The sequence below is a fragment of the Cryptomeria japonica genome, chromosome 2 (assembly GCF_030272615.1).
Source record: "Cryptomeria japonica chromosome 2, Sugi_1.0, whole genome shotgun sequence".
NCBI lineage: Eukaryota > Viridiplantae > Streptophyta > Pinopsida > Cupressales > Cupressaceae > Cryptomeria > Cryptomeria japonica.
Window position 1 is genome coordinate 413,985,735 of NC_081406.1, and position 14,577 is coordinate 414,000,311.

The 14,577-nt window shown below is 35.8% G+C and overlaps 1 long non-coding RNA gene across 1 annotated transcript in view; it reads right to left on the reverse strand.

The window, feature by feature from the left end:
- Positions 1–9,274, reverse strand: part of LOC131062002 (uncharacterized) — a 92,098-nt gene extending 82,824 nt beyond the window's left edge. The window contains exon 1 of the long non-coding RNA XR_009110639.2: positions 8,676–9,274. This is a non-coding gene — a long non-coding RNA (uncharacterized LOC131062002). The remainder of the gene's footprint in view (positions 1–8,675) is intronic.
- Between the last annotated feature and the right edge of the window lie 5,303 nt (positions 9,275–14,577).

Below are 14,577 nucleotides of genomic sequence, written 5' to 3' on the forward strand. Positions count from 1 at the left end.
ACAATCAACCTTAAATGTGAAGGTTTCTTTATGCATGTGAATTCTCTCTAGAGGTTGTGTTTTTCTAAACAAATAAGTACTAAGTTGAGGATCTTCTAATTGATCATGTCGTTCTCTTAGTTTAATTATAAAAGGAGTACATCCCTTAGTTGTATTGAACAATAGTAATTGGAATTCACCAATTTCAAGCATGTTAACGGAATACCAAGGGGATCCTAAAATCTCACTATCATATGCAATTTAAGCCATCTTATTAGGTAAATAATTATTAGGAAATATAGTTGCCCTTGGTAGCCATGTTGAAGGGAAGGGTTGATGATATGGATGGAAGAATGAAAATGGTAAAAGTTGAGGATAAAGAGGAAGTGGTATTAAATAGGATGGGTATGGTGGAGATGGTGTGATTTGCCATTATGTCGCCATGGCTAATTTTATGATTTTGTAAGTATTCATTTTGCCATATTTTTGTGGAATGTGAATTGTTTCCATCCGCCACACCTACTAGGTGGAGAAGCATATTGTGAAGAAACATATTGTCCTCCTGATTCAATAGAATTAATTATAAGGCATACTGAAACCATTAGGCATATCTGGATCTTCCTAATTGGGTGTCAAAGGTTCTCCTTGAGTTTCTAAGAAGACTTGTTTGCTACTTTCTATCTTTATTCTCTCAAAGCTCGCTTACATATTGTATCTCCTTAACTATGTCTTCTTCCTTTTCATGAGCAACTTGGCATCTATACTTAATTTCCTCCCTACAACAATTAGAATAACAAATGGTCAAAGCTTGATCTTAGATAGTTTATTTTCAAAAATTCATTGTCCTTCTGAAAATTCTTGAAATATTGTGGCAATGGTAATGGAAAAACATAAACATCTAAGCTACACTCATTAGGTAGAGAGGTCATAAAAACAACGCTTTGCGTTAGTGAGATCCCTCACTAATTTTTTCTTTGGTTTCTAAATTCAAAAGTGGGGGTCTAGGGCCAAGCTCCCAACAAGATTAAGGGGCAGCACCCTTGCAAGATCTCAATCGCAATACAAGGCAAGGCCAAGGGGCAGAGCCCCCAATGCCAAGCACATTTTTCTTCTTCCAGCCTTCAAATTATTCATTTTTAAAGTAATTTTCTTTGCATATTGACATGTCTAGACTGCCCTAAAAATACAATAGTTTTTATGTTCTTTTCCACTCATTCTTAGTTTGTTTGAATTAAATTCAAACTTGCTTCTTGTCCACCAATTGTCTCACAAAACGTGGTGTTGATACATAAGTAATTTTGCTTTTCTAAGATGCACCTACACCACTACTCACAATAGTTAGTTAATATTAACTACATCCTTATCATTAGAAACTTATCTAATACAACTATATGATTCAAAACAATGAGAATCAGAATTAATCGCCTAGGCAACATCGACAATTGTGTGAGTTTTCTTCCTAACACATTGGTCCACTCCTAACTCAACTCACCAAGCTAACAGGCCTTTAAAGCCTTCCCTCGGCAATGGCTCCAAAATAATAGGCCAAAACTGAGGTAGATTATGAGATAGATTTAATAGTCAAGAAATAAAATAAAATTTGATCCTTATGTCAATTTGGGGTATAAACTTAGGAAAGGCATAGTGACTATTCGTGAAAGGACTATAGGCGGTGAAGTGAGTAAAATGAATGTAATTTTAGAAGGAAGAAATGATAAGAATATTGCTAGCTATCGGAAATGATTGCATAAAATAAAATAGTAAATGCTACAAGGATAAAAACAATTGCAACTAAAACAAAATAAAAAGAAATACAACTGAGAATCACCCCTGCTTCCTAAGAGTGGGCCCTCACATTCCACGTGGCTAATGTTCAGCTACTAACACTATTGCAGAATTCCTTTCAAAATGGAACTGATTATATTGCGAGTTTCCTTCAAACAAATTTACACAATATTCATCTTGTACCTCTCTCATGCCATTTCTTTAGGCATTATATAAGAAATGAGGCATATAACCATTTCACTAATATACATGACAGATTAACTTCTAATGGTGTTTCCTACACTCACGGCCTAGAATGTATCCACAAAACCTGATTACAATCAAGAGAATTGTGGGTTTGTTAAGCCACAAAACTTAGCAAAAAGACAAGATATAATCTCTAATAAACTTCTTGAAAGTAGTTGTCTCCCATGAAAATAGTAGTAGCATCCATGATATCTGAATTGTTTACTATACAATCAATGGTAGATTATGAACATGAGTAATAGTTACATGAATGTAAAAAATTTCCTTTATTTTTTACCACCCATATTTGCAACTTCCTTGCTGGTATTAATGCTGCTTCAGGAGCTATTATCAGCAATAGCTATAGCTAGATAATAACTACAATTATTAGTCAATATATTCAAATAATTAATTTTCTTTTATTTAAATCAAAACTTAAATAAAAATCTCTTATTTTAATTTAATCATATGCAGCAGAAGTGGTAAAAAGGCGTCATATGATATGAAAATGCAATGAAACAGTGGTCATTAAGCCATGGGAAAAAGGACATAATATGAGATAAATGGGGCATAGATGAACCTCGTCAAACCTATAGTTTGATTCAGCTCCACGAGAAAAATGACTACATATTGTAAGCAGTTCTTGAATTGCTTAGCATATCTCCCTTACATTATCCACCATTGGTTGTATGCCTTCCAATACACTCTCAGCAAACAGTCCTCCTAACTTTGCTTGCTCCTGATCTTTTTCAATTTGCTGATCTGATGAATTCATGTTGGGAGGATCAGTGCTCCGATACCACTGTTGTGAACCTGAACCTAAAAATGTTAACTAAAGCCACTACAAAAATATATATATAAAAGAAACCAAATCTATTTTAGTATAGCAATTACATATAAAAGCCCAATCTCTTCAGTGAACCACCCTCATATGGAAGAGCCACTAAGTCCTCCCGTACAATTCTAGGAAAAACCTTATTCATTCCAAAAAACCCTTTAGAAATGATTATTGAGCTTCTTACAATGGGAACAGTAGGTCATAGAACTTAGAAGAAGAAGTCTGCCAGCAATAATCTTCTCTGACTGAGAAATCACCCTCAATCTATGAGTGACTGATAGAATTATCCTCAATATATTTAAATAATGTTATGCAGCAAATCCTAACAAGAATTCTAACTGGGCGCTAACTATCCTTTATTTGGAACTCCAAACTATGGTCTAAAAGTCCCTTTATTGAAGGAATTCAATTTGTTTATCTAGCTATGTGCACGAATCCTAATTGAAATTAGAATTTAGTACAAACTGACCTTGATTTTGGGGAATCTGACACTGTTGATTGACTTTGACTGACTTCTGGTTCATTACAGAGCCACTGGAGAAACCTGGAGATAAGAACCATTCGTCTACTATGGGCAATGTAAATGTTGTTAGTAAATAGTTTCTAGAAGTGTATCAAGAATTGCAGGAGCTTTAGGCCTTCTATTTGGATATGCAGATGGTTCTGCAACACATGCTTCTTACCCACTCCAGAGGTTGTTTGGAGGTTACCCGTGCATTTACACTGCTCCCATGGGAGGATGGATTACTGGTTAGAGCCACACAGTGGAAGGAGTTGCTTCATGGCGCAAAATTCCCTGTTTTGGATATCGGGGTTGAGGGAGCTTCTTCTGAGGCTTTTATGGATGGGACTGCTGGAGGTGCTGTAAAGAATCTAGTGGTGTAGGCAGTAAGAGAATTGTAAAGGTGGGCTCAGCCCCTCTATGTTGTAAAGTTTTAATTTGTTTTGTTAGCTCTGTTTTCTATATGGTGGCAGACTGTTTGGTTTTCGATGTTTAGGTTGTTTTTCTGCCTTTGGCCATTCTGCAGTTGGGTTAGTTGGTTAGTATGACCATTTTGTTTGTTGTCTTCTTTAGTTTAACTGCTTGGGCGAGTACCTCTAGAACCCTTACTATATTATCAGAAAGAAAAACATTGAAATAAGCTCTTAAACACAAGAATGGACCCACTAAAGAATGCTGGAAAATGAGAATCAGTAATATGTCAGTCAGTCTTGGAAGATGTTGCAGTCTTGATACTGGAAACCATCCAGGAAACCATCCAATAAAGAATCTTAGAATTCCTTACAAGCTAGGTTGCCGGTTTGGGTTCGGGCACCGGTTCTGGTTCGAAGAACCGGTACACCGGTACAGCAAAATTTTGGAAAGGGGTTTGGGTTTGTTTGGGTTAGTACAAAAACATGTAAATTCTATATATATATATATATATATATATATATACAGCCTATAAGCATGAATTAAGATTAGCATGTCACATAGCATCATATAAACAACAAAACCAACATAAACTTGTAATCATAGCATCATGATCATACCATAACAGCATCATATACATCAAGTTTAATATCAAAATGATAATATATTCAAGTATCATTGTTTCAACTTTCAACAATTCAAAGTTTGACCATCAAATGGATACTCTAATTCATCATCCTCATTCTCCTCCTCATCATTGACATTGACATTAGATGAACCAATGCCAATGCCACTTACACTTGCACTTGCACTATAAGTTTGCTCACTATCTGAGTCATCAAATGCAACAAGCTGATAAGTGAAAGCATCCAAATCAGTATGCTCTGGCTCTATATCCCATATCTTCGTTTCCCCTTGCTTGTAGTCATGTTGCTTGTGTGAAATGAGCCAAGTTAATGTTTTAAAACTGACTTTTAGGGTTATATTTTAATTTTTTATGTGGTGGATTTCAAAAACAATTAAATTTTGCAAAAAAAACACCATTTTTGGACCTGGGTCCTCTTGGGTTCAACCTGGTCCGAACCAGGCCTGTGAATCACGAACCCTGTCCAGACCACAGGCGAACCGGACCAGGACCGGACCGGACCAGTACCAGGGATCTAGGGGGGTGAACCCTGCAACTTAGCTTACAAGAAAACCTGACAACAAGAACAATTAAAGAATGTCCACTGAGATGAAGCAGAAATATATTTACACATGCAAACAAGGGTTGAATGTTACTCTGGTGAAAAAATTCACATGCAATTACAGTTTGCAAGGATTGGAAACTGGAGTTCCTGAATGGTATTATGGGATGAAGCATGCTCACTCTGCAACATAGGACATGATGCAATAGTTTCTATTTTTTTTTTTTTAAAACTACAAGCTACAGATTCAGAGCACGAGAAGTCAAACAAAGTTACTTTTTAAAAAACACAACTATGGCATTATCCATGCTTCTACTAGTGCCAAGGACTTGCAGTTATTCTCAGAAATTTCATTAGTCATTTATGTTTAAAAAAGTTAAAAATAAGCAAGCAAGAATTAACAATTCGTCCAATCAGTTTTTAAAATGGGATATGTGCAGAGCATCTTCAGCCAAAACCTCACTTGCCTTCATTAGACAAGACATAAATTTTAATCACTTTGTAATGTCCCCACTTTGAAATAGAATTTAATGGTAAATATAAATAATGAAATTAAAATTCAAAAGAATAAAATTAAAATATAAAAGAATATAATTAAATATAATCAAAATTTAATTAAGTTAATGAATGGTCAAGAGGCATGAAATGATAAGTTGTGACTCTCCCAAATAGAGATATAAAAGGGAGGAGAGAACTCATTTGAAGAGGGGATAATTTGGGAATCAGAAGTGCAGATCTGATTGTGAAAGGTTGTGTCCCTTTCAAAGGGCAGAAATAATGAAGAGTGGCACTCTTTCAAAGGGTGCTAGTGGTGAAGGGGTGTGTCTCTTACTAAAGGGCATACATGATGAAGAGGTGCGACCTCTCTCTCACATTGAGAGATATAAAGGAAAGGAATCAAAGCAGCAATGACATCACCATCGATCAGATCAGATCAGAACTGTTATTAAGTTACAGGCAGTAACATCCTTGTTCTTGGTGGTATGCATGAGGATGTGCTTAATATATGAAGCCTGATATTGTTATTATGCAGAATTTAGGATTATTATTAATATAGAGTGCAAGATATATATACTCGCACCCTTAGGAGAAAATTGTCTTGGACACAAGACTTAACAATTTTCTCTAAGAACCCCTATTCAGACCAACAGCAGGAAGAAATTAATGAACTGATTGATGCCAATTATGAGGAACAGAATTACTTAGGGATGTTCTCCATGAGACCCCCGTGAGATGACAACAAGGGCAGAGATCTTGCATAAAAGATATTAATATCCTATTAATATGTTAACTAATGTCTAACTGGTTCATCCATCGATTAGTATGCCCAAATTGATATATCAACCAATCACCAATTAAGTGTGATTTCACCAAGGGCCCAGCGGTTATGAAAGGGTGGGATACACAAGATACAGAGATGTCTTTTGAGAGAAGGGTTATAACTTTATGAGCAAGCAGACATGACTCTTCACCAGCGAAGGAGAAGATACTTATACAACAATCTTATCACTCCAAGGAGGCATCGCATCAGACTTGGTATTTCACAAACACTCGGCAGTTCGACTGAATATTGCAGTTGGTATGAGTCTACTGTGCATAACATGGTAAATATTGTATCAATATACATATATCTCTACATACTAACAATTACAAAGCACTGCTGTTATAATTGATTATATATTGTATCTGACTGATGACTTTTCTGCAGTTTATTTGTTATATGTAGAATATCTGAATAATAATGGAACCTTCATATGTTCTGAATGTTCTCAGTCATGGTAGGGGGAACTGCTGTACAAGGGTACCCTGCATGGTAGGGGAACTGCATGATGATGTTGGGTAGGGGGAACTGCTACAAGGCACCCTACGTGATAATATTGGGTAGGGGGAACTGCTATAAGGCACCCTACGTGAAAATATTGAGTAGGGGGAACTGTTGAACAAGACACCCTACATGATTATATTCTCCACTATCATGATCTATGTTTCTGTTTCTGATATTGCTGCATGAATCTCTCTTTATGTTATAGCTGCTTATATAATCAGTCCCTAGTGTTATTTGTAGTAGTTTCTGACTCTATTTTGCAGATTTAACTACAGCAGAGGTTGAGGTACTTTCTCTTAACCCCTACACTAAGATCCAAGACACCGTAACTAGGATATTTTAAGGTCATTTTATTAAAGGACATTACACACTTCAAGCATATCGCTGAGAAAGAAATTACAAAGAATGTTTGAACTCAATGCCATAGATTAGTAGCAATCCCACAAGAAAGATTTGAGTAAATCCTAGGTTCAACATTACTGTTTGTGTTAGTGTGATTACATGAAATATTTGTAGCGTTTAAAGCTTCGTAGGTATAATGTATAAAATCAGAGATGAACTTTTGATGAATATATCATGGGAAATTCGTTTTATTCCCATAATCAAGTGTGATGTTTGGCAAAATGCTAACATAGATACAGACTCATGAAAATTGAAACACGCGAGAGGCTATGCCCCGAATAAATTTGTGATGAGCCTTTCATACTTTTCTCATCAAACAATATGCACGGCTGAAAGAGGTGAAGTAAAATTGAACGCATAGATGGGTGTGAAAAAAGAGCAATGCTAGAGAGTGCAACAGACAAAAATGAATAAGCCAGAGAAGTTATCACTAACTGTTTTCTCCCAGCATATGCTCATTTGGCAGCTCAAAATAGAACAAGAGCATATATACTTATATAACTGAAATGTAAATTAAATATCTCTGTAGGAACTGTCCTCGTAGACATGTACAAAACGTAGCAGTGAAGGTCATACAAAATGTGTTTCACAATTATGTTTATATTCAATAAGTTGCAGTTAATTATTTAAATTCATATTCATTAAGAATTATGAAGGACAAGTAACTCCAATGTCTCAATAGAATATTTGTCCAAAGAAATTCTGCATTAAGTATCCTGCTGCAGGGAAACAACTATGTTGAATTCAGGTTAAAAAACAGATTTGTCCTCTATTTCCATTCAATGAAGAATATGTGTGATGAATTCTATATATTGTCTCTGCCTAATAGCTCCTGAGAATGGTGTGTGCATGGTTGTGGAGGTCAGACATGCAAATGCATCAAAACATTTTGGCTTCTCTATCTTGTGGCCATGTGATCTCCCATGTTACATCCATCAACCTTATGAATATGACTAAACTCATATAGATGAGAAACAATTCAACAAAGAAGAATACTCGCTGATAAAAATGTGCAATGAGAGTGAACAAATTACTAAAATGGAAGTCTGATATAATATTAGGCCTGCAGATAAAGACCATTCAAATACATATATGACTTAAATATATAAGGAAACCATTTCAGTAAGATCCGGTTACCTAAGGATCAGTTCAACTTGGATAATTTATCCAAAAATATAGTAGTGATAAAGCAAATTAAGAGTCTCAACTATTGTTTGTCATCCACCGTATACGTTGATTGGTCGGATCCTTGCATTTCAAAGGACATTGAAATTGTTTTGGAATCTTGGACCGATCAGCTTTTAAAAGTTAAAAATAAAGTGTCAGTCACAAAGCAAGGACGTGTTAAACAGCAAGTTTCCATCCGAACATCAATTAGATTTTACTAGCCTTTAGCAGTTGTATCGACACCATGCTCTGCTTTTAAATTTTAGTAAATGTGGATGGCTTTTGATCCAGTGCATGTTAAAAGACTCGTCATCTAGCACTTCTGAAGAAACGGTTGAAAGGGTTAAATAGTACCTTGAAATTAATAGGCATGGTCCTTCTGTGCTTCTGGTGCTGGAGATGGCAACGCTCCTCAGGCAGAACCACTGGCTAAGAGATTAATAGTCCGCCGAAGGCCACGTGGTTGAGCTCGTCAAGATGTACTAGGCGTAGTAATTGTCAAAAGCCTTACTCGGGCTGCTGGAAATGTATTGTCAGGTAGCACTGGCTTCGCGTAGGTAGGCACGTCCTTCACTATCACATCTTTGTAGAATTGCCTCAGCGCCATCCTCCTTGATCCTTCCCTTTTCTAAATATAAGAAACAGAAAACCTTAAAACCCTTCCCAACCCAATCTAAACAATTTAGCCATTTGAACACAGTCAATGTCTATAGACGCCACAGATAGAACGCGTTCCCTATGTTCCGAATAGAGAGTTAAGCTATTGGGAAAAATTGATAAGTCCTCCTGGTTTCATTCAAATTGTCTCTCTTTAAATTACTATCATCAAACTGAGTATGAACATCTTCATATGTTGCACAGTCTCATTGCTTATGTTGCACGTTCTTTGATGAAATGCCTGCAAAAAATACCTGTCTTTTTTTTATCTTCTTATAATGAGAGTTAGTCCTCAATTGTACCATTAAAATTTTAGTTTTTTTCTAAGAAGAAAACTTTAATAAGATAAGTATTTAAGATAAATCTAATAAGTGCAATGTAATCTTAATATTATAGTGGAAATAATAAATGTAATTAGATAAGTTTGTAAAGATTTTTGTTATTGTAATTAATATATTAAAATATTAATTAAAATTGTTATTTTAAGTTTATTAATTTTATTTTATTTTATTATCTAAATTGAACAACCAAAACTATGGTAGAGGGTTTTTTAGCCTAGCTCAAGCCCAAGGGAGGTCACAAGGGGGACCCCCTCCCCATCCATCACTCTTCTCCTCTCCTTATTGCTCTATACAACCTCCTTGGGGAGGTCACAAGGGGGACCTTCTCCCCATCCATCACTCTTCTCCTTATCACTTCGTACAACCGCCTTATTTCTCTATCACCTTATCTCTCCAGTCGTGCCACTTGCACAGGCATGAGCACTTGTGTGAACCAAGTTGGGATTTGAACCTTGGTTGCACCATTAACAATGCAACCACTTAACCATCCCACCATAGGATGATCCCCATAAATTAACTTTCTAATTATAATAATTTATTGTATATGTTTAAAATCATCATTGCTTAACTATAAATAATAACGAAAATCGCAAATCCCTATTCTAGCAATTCAAACATAAACCAATGAAATAGATGCATAATAGAATCAAATTAAACAATATAAAACTCCCTATTGTGCATCATGGCTTCCATTGTTCTTCTCTTCTTCCGCTGGCAACCTACAATTGACACAAAGATTCGAAGTTCGTGATTGTTGAAAATGGAAATTGAATGTTCAATTTATAGATTTTTGGGTGAGATTGATTGAGAGGTGGAACAGATGGATCAAGAGGTGGAACTCAGGTGAGCTCACATGTTGATTGATAGTTGAACTACTAATTTGGAGGTGGAATAGAATTGATTGAATAGATAATTGAGTTAACAGATCGAGAAAAAAGTTGATTGAAAGATGAAAAAGAATGATTGGAGGATAATTGATTGATGACAAAGAAAGCTTTATTTAGAAAAAGCTAACTAGAAGATAGAAATAGAATGATTGGAGAGAATTAAAGAAAAGATGTAATTAATCAATTAATTGAAATGATCAATTAAAATAGATGGAATAGTTAACTGATTGAAAGCTTTTTAGAAAAAAACAAAGTGGAAGATAGAAATAAGAATTGAAAAGATAATTGATTTAATTAATTTAGCACGTGCTTGCACTTTGACTTGGATTTTCAATTTAATCTTTGCATGAGATTTAATTCAAATATTGACTTTATTTTAAATTCAATTTGTTATTTGAATATATTTAGAACTTGACTTTGATTTTCAATTTGATTTTTGAAATCATGCACATGTATTTGAAATTAGACGAAATTAGAAGAATATGAATTTGAATTTGAATTTGGAGAATTAATGAAATTAGATGAAATTAGAATTTGGGGTTTTGGAATTGGAATTTGAAGAATTAATTAGCTAATTAAATAATTTAAAGGAACTATTTAATTATTTAGAAATTGAATTTAATTAAATAATTAAAATAATTTAAATTAAAGGATTAAAATCACAATTAATTAAATAAATAATATTTAATTAATATTTTAAAAAAGGTTGAATGATTAATTGAATAGAGATAGAAATTGAAAATGAATTTATTTAAATAATAAAGATTATTTAAATTGAAGGATTAAAATCACAATTAATTAAATAATAAATATTTAATTAATATTTCAAAACTAGTTTAAATGATTAAACAATGATAGAATTAAAATAGAATAATTAGTAAGATTATGAGGAAATATGAAATTAGAAGAATGAGATTAATTAACTTAATTAAATAAAAAAAAAATTATTTAATCAATTAGAGGAATCAATGAGACATTTTTAGGTGTCTACATTTACCCCTCTTTGAGACAATGTTGGAATGATTTTGTTTCAAAGAAAATAAAAAAATGTATGCCCCGACAATGCTTAGGGTGTAAATATGCCCCCTCGAAAAAAGTGGTCGAAAAATTGTGGAACTGAAACCATATTTTCGATATCATGGTAGTGAGCAATCGTGTGAAGTTTCGTGCGAGTTTGAGATCGTTTCACTAGCCTACAAGTTCGTTGAAGTTCAGGGGGACCACGACCGTTGGAGTGAAAAAAACCCTAATTTTTGAGCTATAAGTAGTGATTTTGACCTTTCATTTGCTCATTTGCATTGTTTTGAGTTCTTGGAGATCATTGCGAGTCTAGTGCTTTCTTGCGAGTGTTTGATCATCATGGTTGGCATTAGGGCACGTTTGCACTTGTCCAAGCGAGTACATTCCTATCAGAAACCACTTGGGATGGGCGGCATGGTATGTATCCAAATTTTTGCTCAATTTTCTACCTGTTTTTGTCATTTTTGCCAATTTTTTCCAGAGCCCTGATTTTTTAAGCGTTATGCATGCGTCTGTCGAATTTTACACATTAGCCATAATTGTTACGCAATAGTATAAGTGTTACGCATAAGTCTTAATTGTTACCCAAACGACTATCTTTTTACACATAGGTGAATTTCTTCACGCATTCAAGTTAACTGTTACGCATTCACCTTAAATATACTGCATTAGTATCAAATGTAACGCATGCACTATAAATGTCACGCATTAGTTGTAAAGAGGCTTTTTCTTGTTATGCGTTTAATGAATTTGCATCACGTTGTACAGTATCTGACATTTTCATCATTGTTACTATGCAAGAGAAAATTGGAGTGCTATACTACCGACATAGTAGACCCAATGGTCTTGATCTTCAAGACCAATTACTTGATGAGGAGGTTGCTCACATCCGACATCTGGGATTGTATCATGTATTACATTTGCCAGAGATTATGGCCAACAAGGCCTTGATCACCGCATTAGTTGAGCGATGGAATTTTGAGACATGTACATTCCATCTTCCTACTGGTGAGGCATCCATTACTTTAGAGGATGTTTGGAGGATACTGCATATTCACATTCATGGAGATAGAGTTGTATATGATCACGATTATGGTATCGCAGGACTGTGTGCCCTATTTGAGTGTGACGAGTAGGATTTACATATCAGTGGTCATTATGATATCCCATGGGCTCGTTTAGATTATGATGATCTCACGGTAGTATTGTGCGGTATTGTAGTTGGTTTGTGTATCCCTGATAGGAGAGGTCATGGATTTCCAGTTGGATGGGGCAAAGTACTCCATGATATGATTGTTCATCAGCGAGTGTATGCGTGGGGTTTGTATCTATTAGCGATGGTTTATTACTAGATGCACAACATTATTTACTTGAGATACTGATATGTCAGTTGTGGTGTGACATTGCTCTAGACTTGGGCTTGGGAGCACATTTCTATCTCGAGGCTAGTTATACATGTGGACTTCCAGCCTGAGGAGCCATATGCTTATAGATATACACCTGGGATTAGACACAGGGGCTCGGGTAACACATTGTACTGGCATCATCAGCTTGAGATCTTGCAACATTTCACTTAGAGACCTTATTTGGATTGCCCCAGTTGGGTAGACGATGCGTCGCACTTACCATTTTGCAGATAGTAGAGATATCTCATTGGGAGGACTGTAGAGACGCAGAGGATTATTGAGATGTACCTACCAGGACGGGTACTTGGGCAGTTTGGAGAGGTACAGGGAGTACCTATTGTCATAGCTTACTTTGCTCGTGTTACTCGTGAGGTTTCAAATTGGGGTGCTTGTATACAACTGCATGTGACTGTTGCAGAGTTTGATGCACTTCAGGCATTACAGTGGGGTTGGAGAGCAGGTGTCGCAAATCCAGGGACTACACCTCAGTACGATGCATGGTGGGCCAGACATAGGCATGTTCCATTAACTAATCTAATGGTTCCTATCACACCTCAACAGATACATCATCTGAGACAAGGGAGCAGGGTTGATAGGGAGGAGAGGGGGGAGATGACGAAGGAAATAAGGGCGGAGGAGGAGATGAGGAGGGTGGTGTTGATGAGGAGGGTGATGAGGATATAGACATTGGTGGAGACATTGAGTCTAGCAGTAGTGGAGACGATGATGATTCTACATCAGGATCATCGAGTAGCGAGGATGGGGATGATGATGACATGCCTAAGTTAGAGGATGCACTAGTTGTAGAGGAAGGTGGGGATGGAGGACATGGTGGTGATGGAGATGATGATGACCCGCATATTCTCAGAGCATGGATTCAGAGTCTAGAGGATGACGTGGAGAGACTGAGGGAGCGAGGGGATGGTGAGCGGGATCTATCTCATTTTGATGATGATATTGGTTCGATAGGATGCCCCAGCTATTGATTGATAAATGTGATATGATGATGCCCCCTCGAGAGATCAATTGAGATAATTGACCTTTGGAGTTTTGCGAATTTTTGCAAAATTGATATCCCGATTAGAAATGATTTGATTTTTGCAACTGTGGTTGATGAAAATGTGAGTTCTACGATCATGGTGATGTGGTTCTTGATGTGATGATCGATAAAGCTTGATTGGTTAGATTGATAAGATCAAGATTCAGTCTAGTTTCAAGAATGACATCTCTTATTTAAGACAAAGATGATCAAAGTGTCTGGTTTCAGGAATGATATATCATGTATAAGACATGATCAGAACATCTAGTTTTAGGAAAGATACATCTTGTATAAGACATGATAGGGTCGATTTAGATGTGATCGATTGATAAAATTGATAAGGTTAATTAGATAAAGAACTAACAGTTTGTTGATATCAAGTTGCAGGAAGTTTCAGATATGCTGATGTTGATTTGGTTGAGAGGGGATAGCATAAGATTTTCATTGGGTTGACAATATCTGGAGAGAGATGAGTCATCAGTCTGATTGTGTATATACTCATGATGATACCTTGATGATTCTTGCGATAGATTTAACCTTGGATAAAATGAGCATGCGAGATCCCATGCAAGAATGAAATGAAATGCAAGCTAAATGAAAATGAAAATGCAACGCTACGACAGGATCAGTCACTGGGTTATTGCGCTTTTGTCATCATTGAGCTTTTTTAAAATGTGGGAAGTGAGTGCAAACATCAATGGTATAATTAAACCATGATGACCTAAGCACTATTTTCCTGGATTTTGATATGGCAAGTTAGCAAAAGCATCGAAGTATAATTGGACCGAGATGACCTGAGTGTTGCTTGCGTAAAATAGGCAGTATTAATCATTTCAATACGCAAATCAGAAATGTCTTCGATGATACCTGATGATCATGTCCTGAGACAAATTTGCACATATTAGT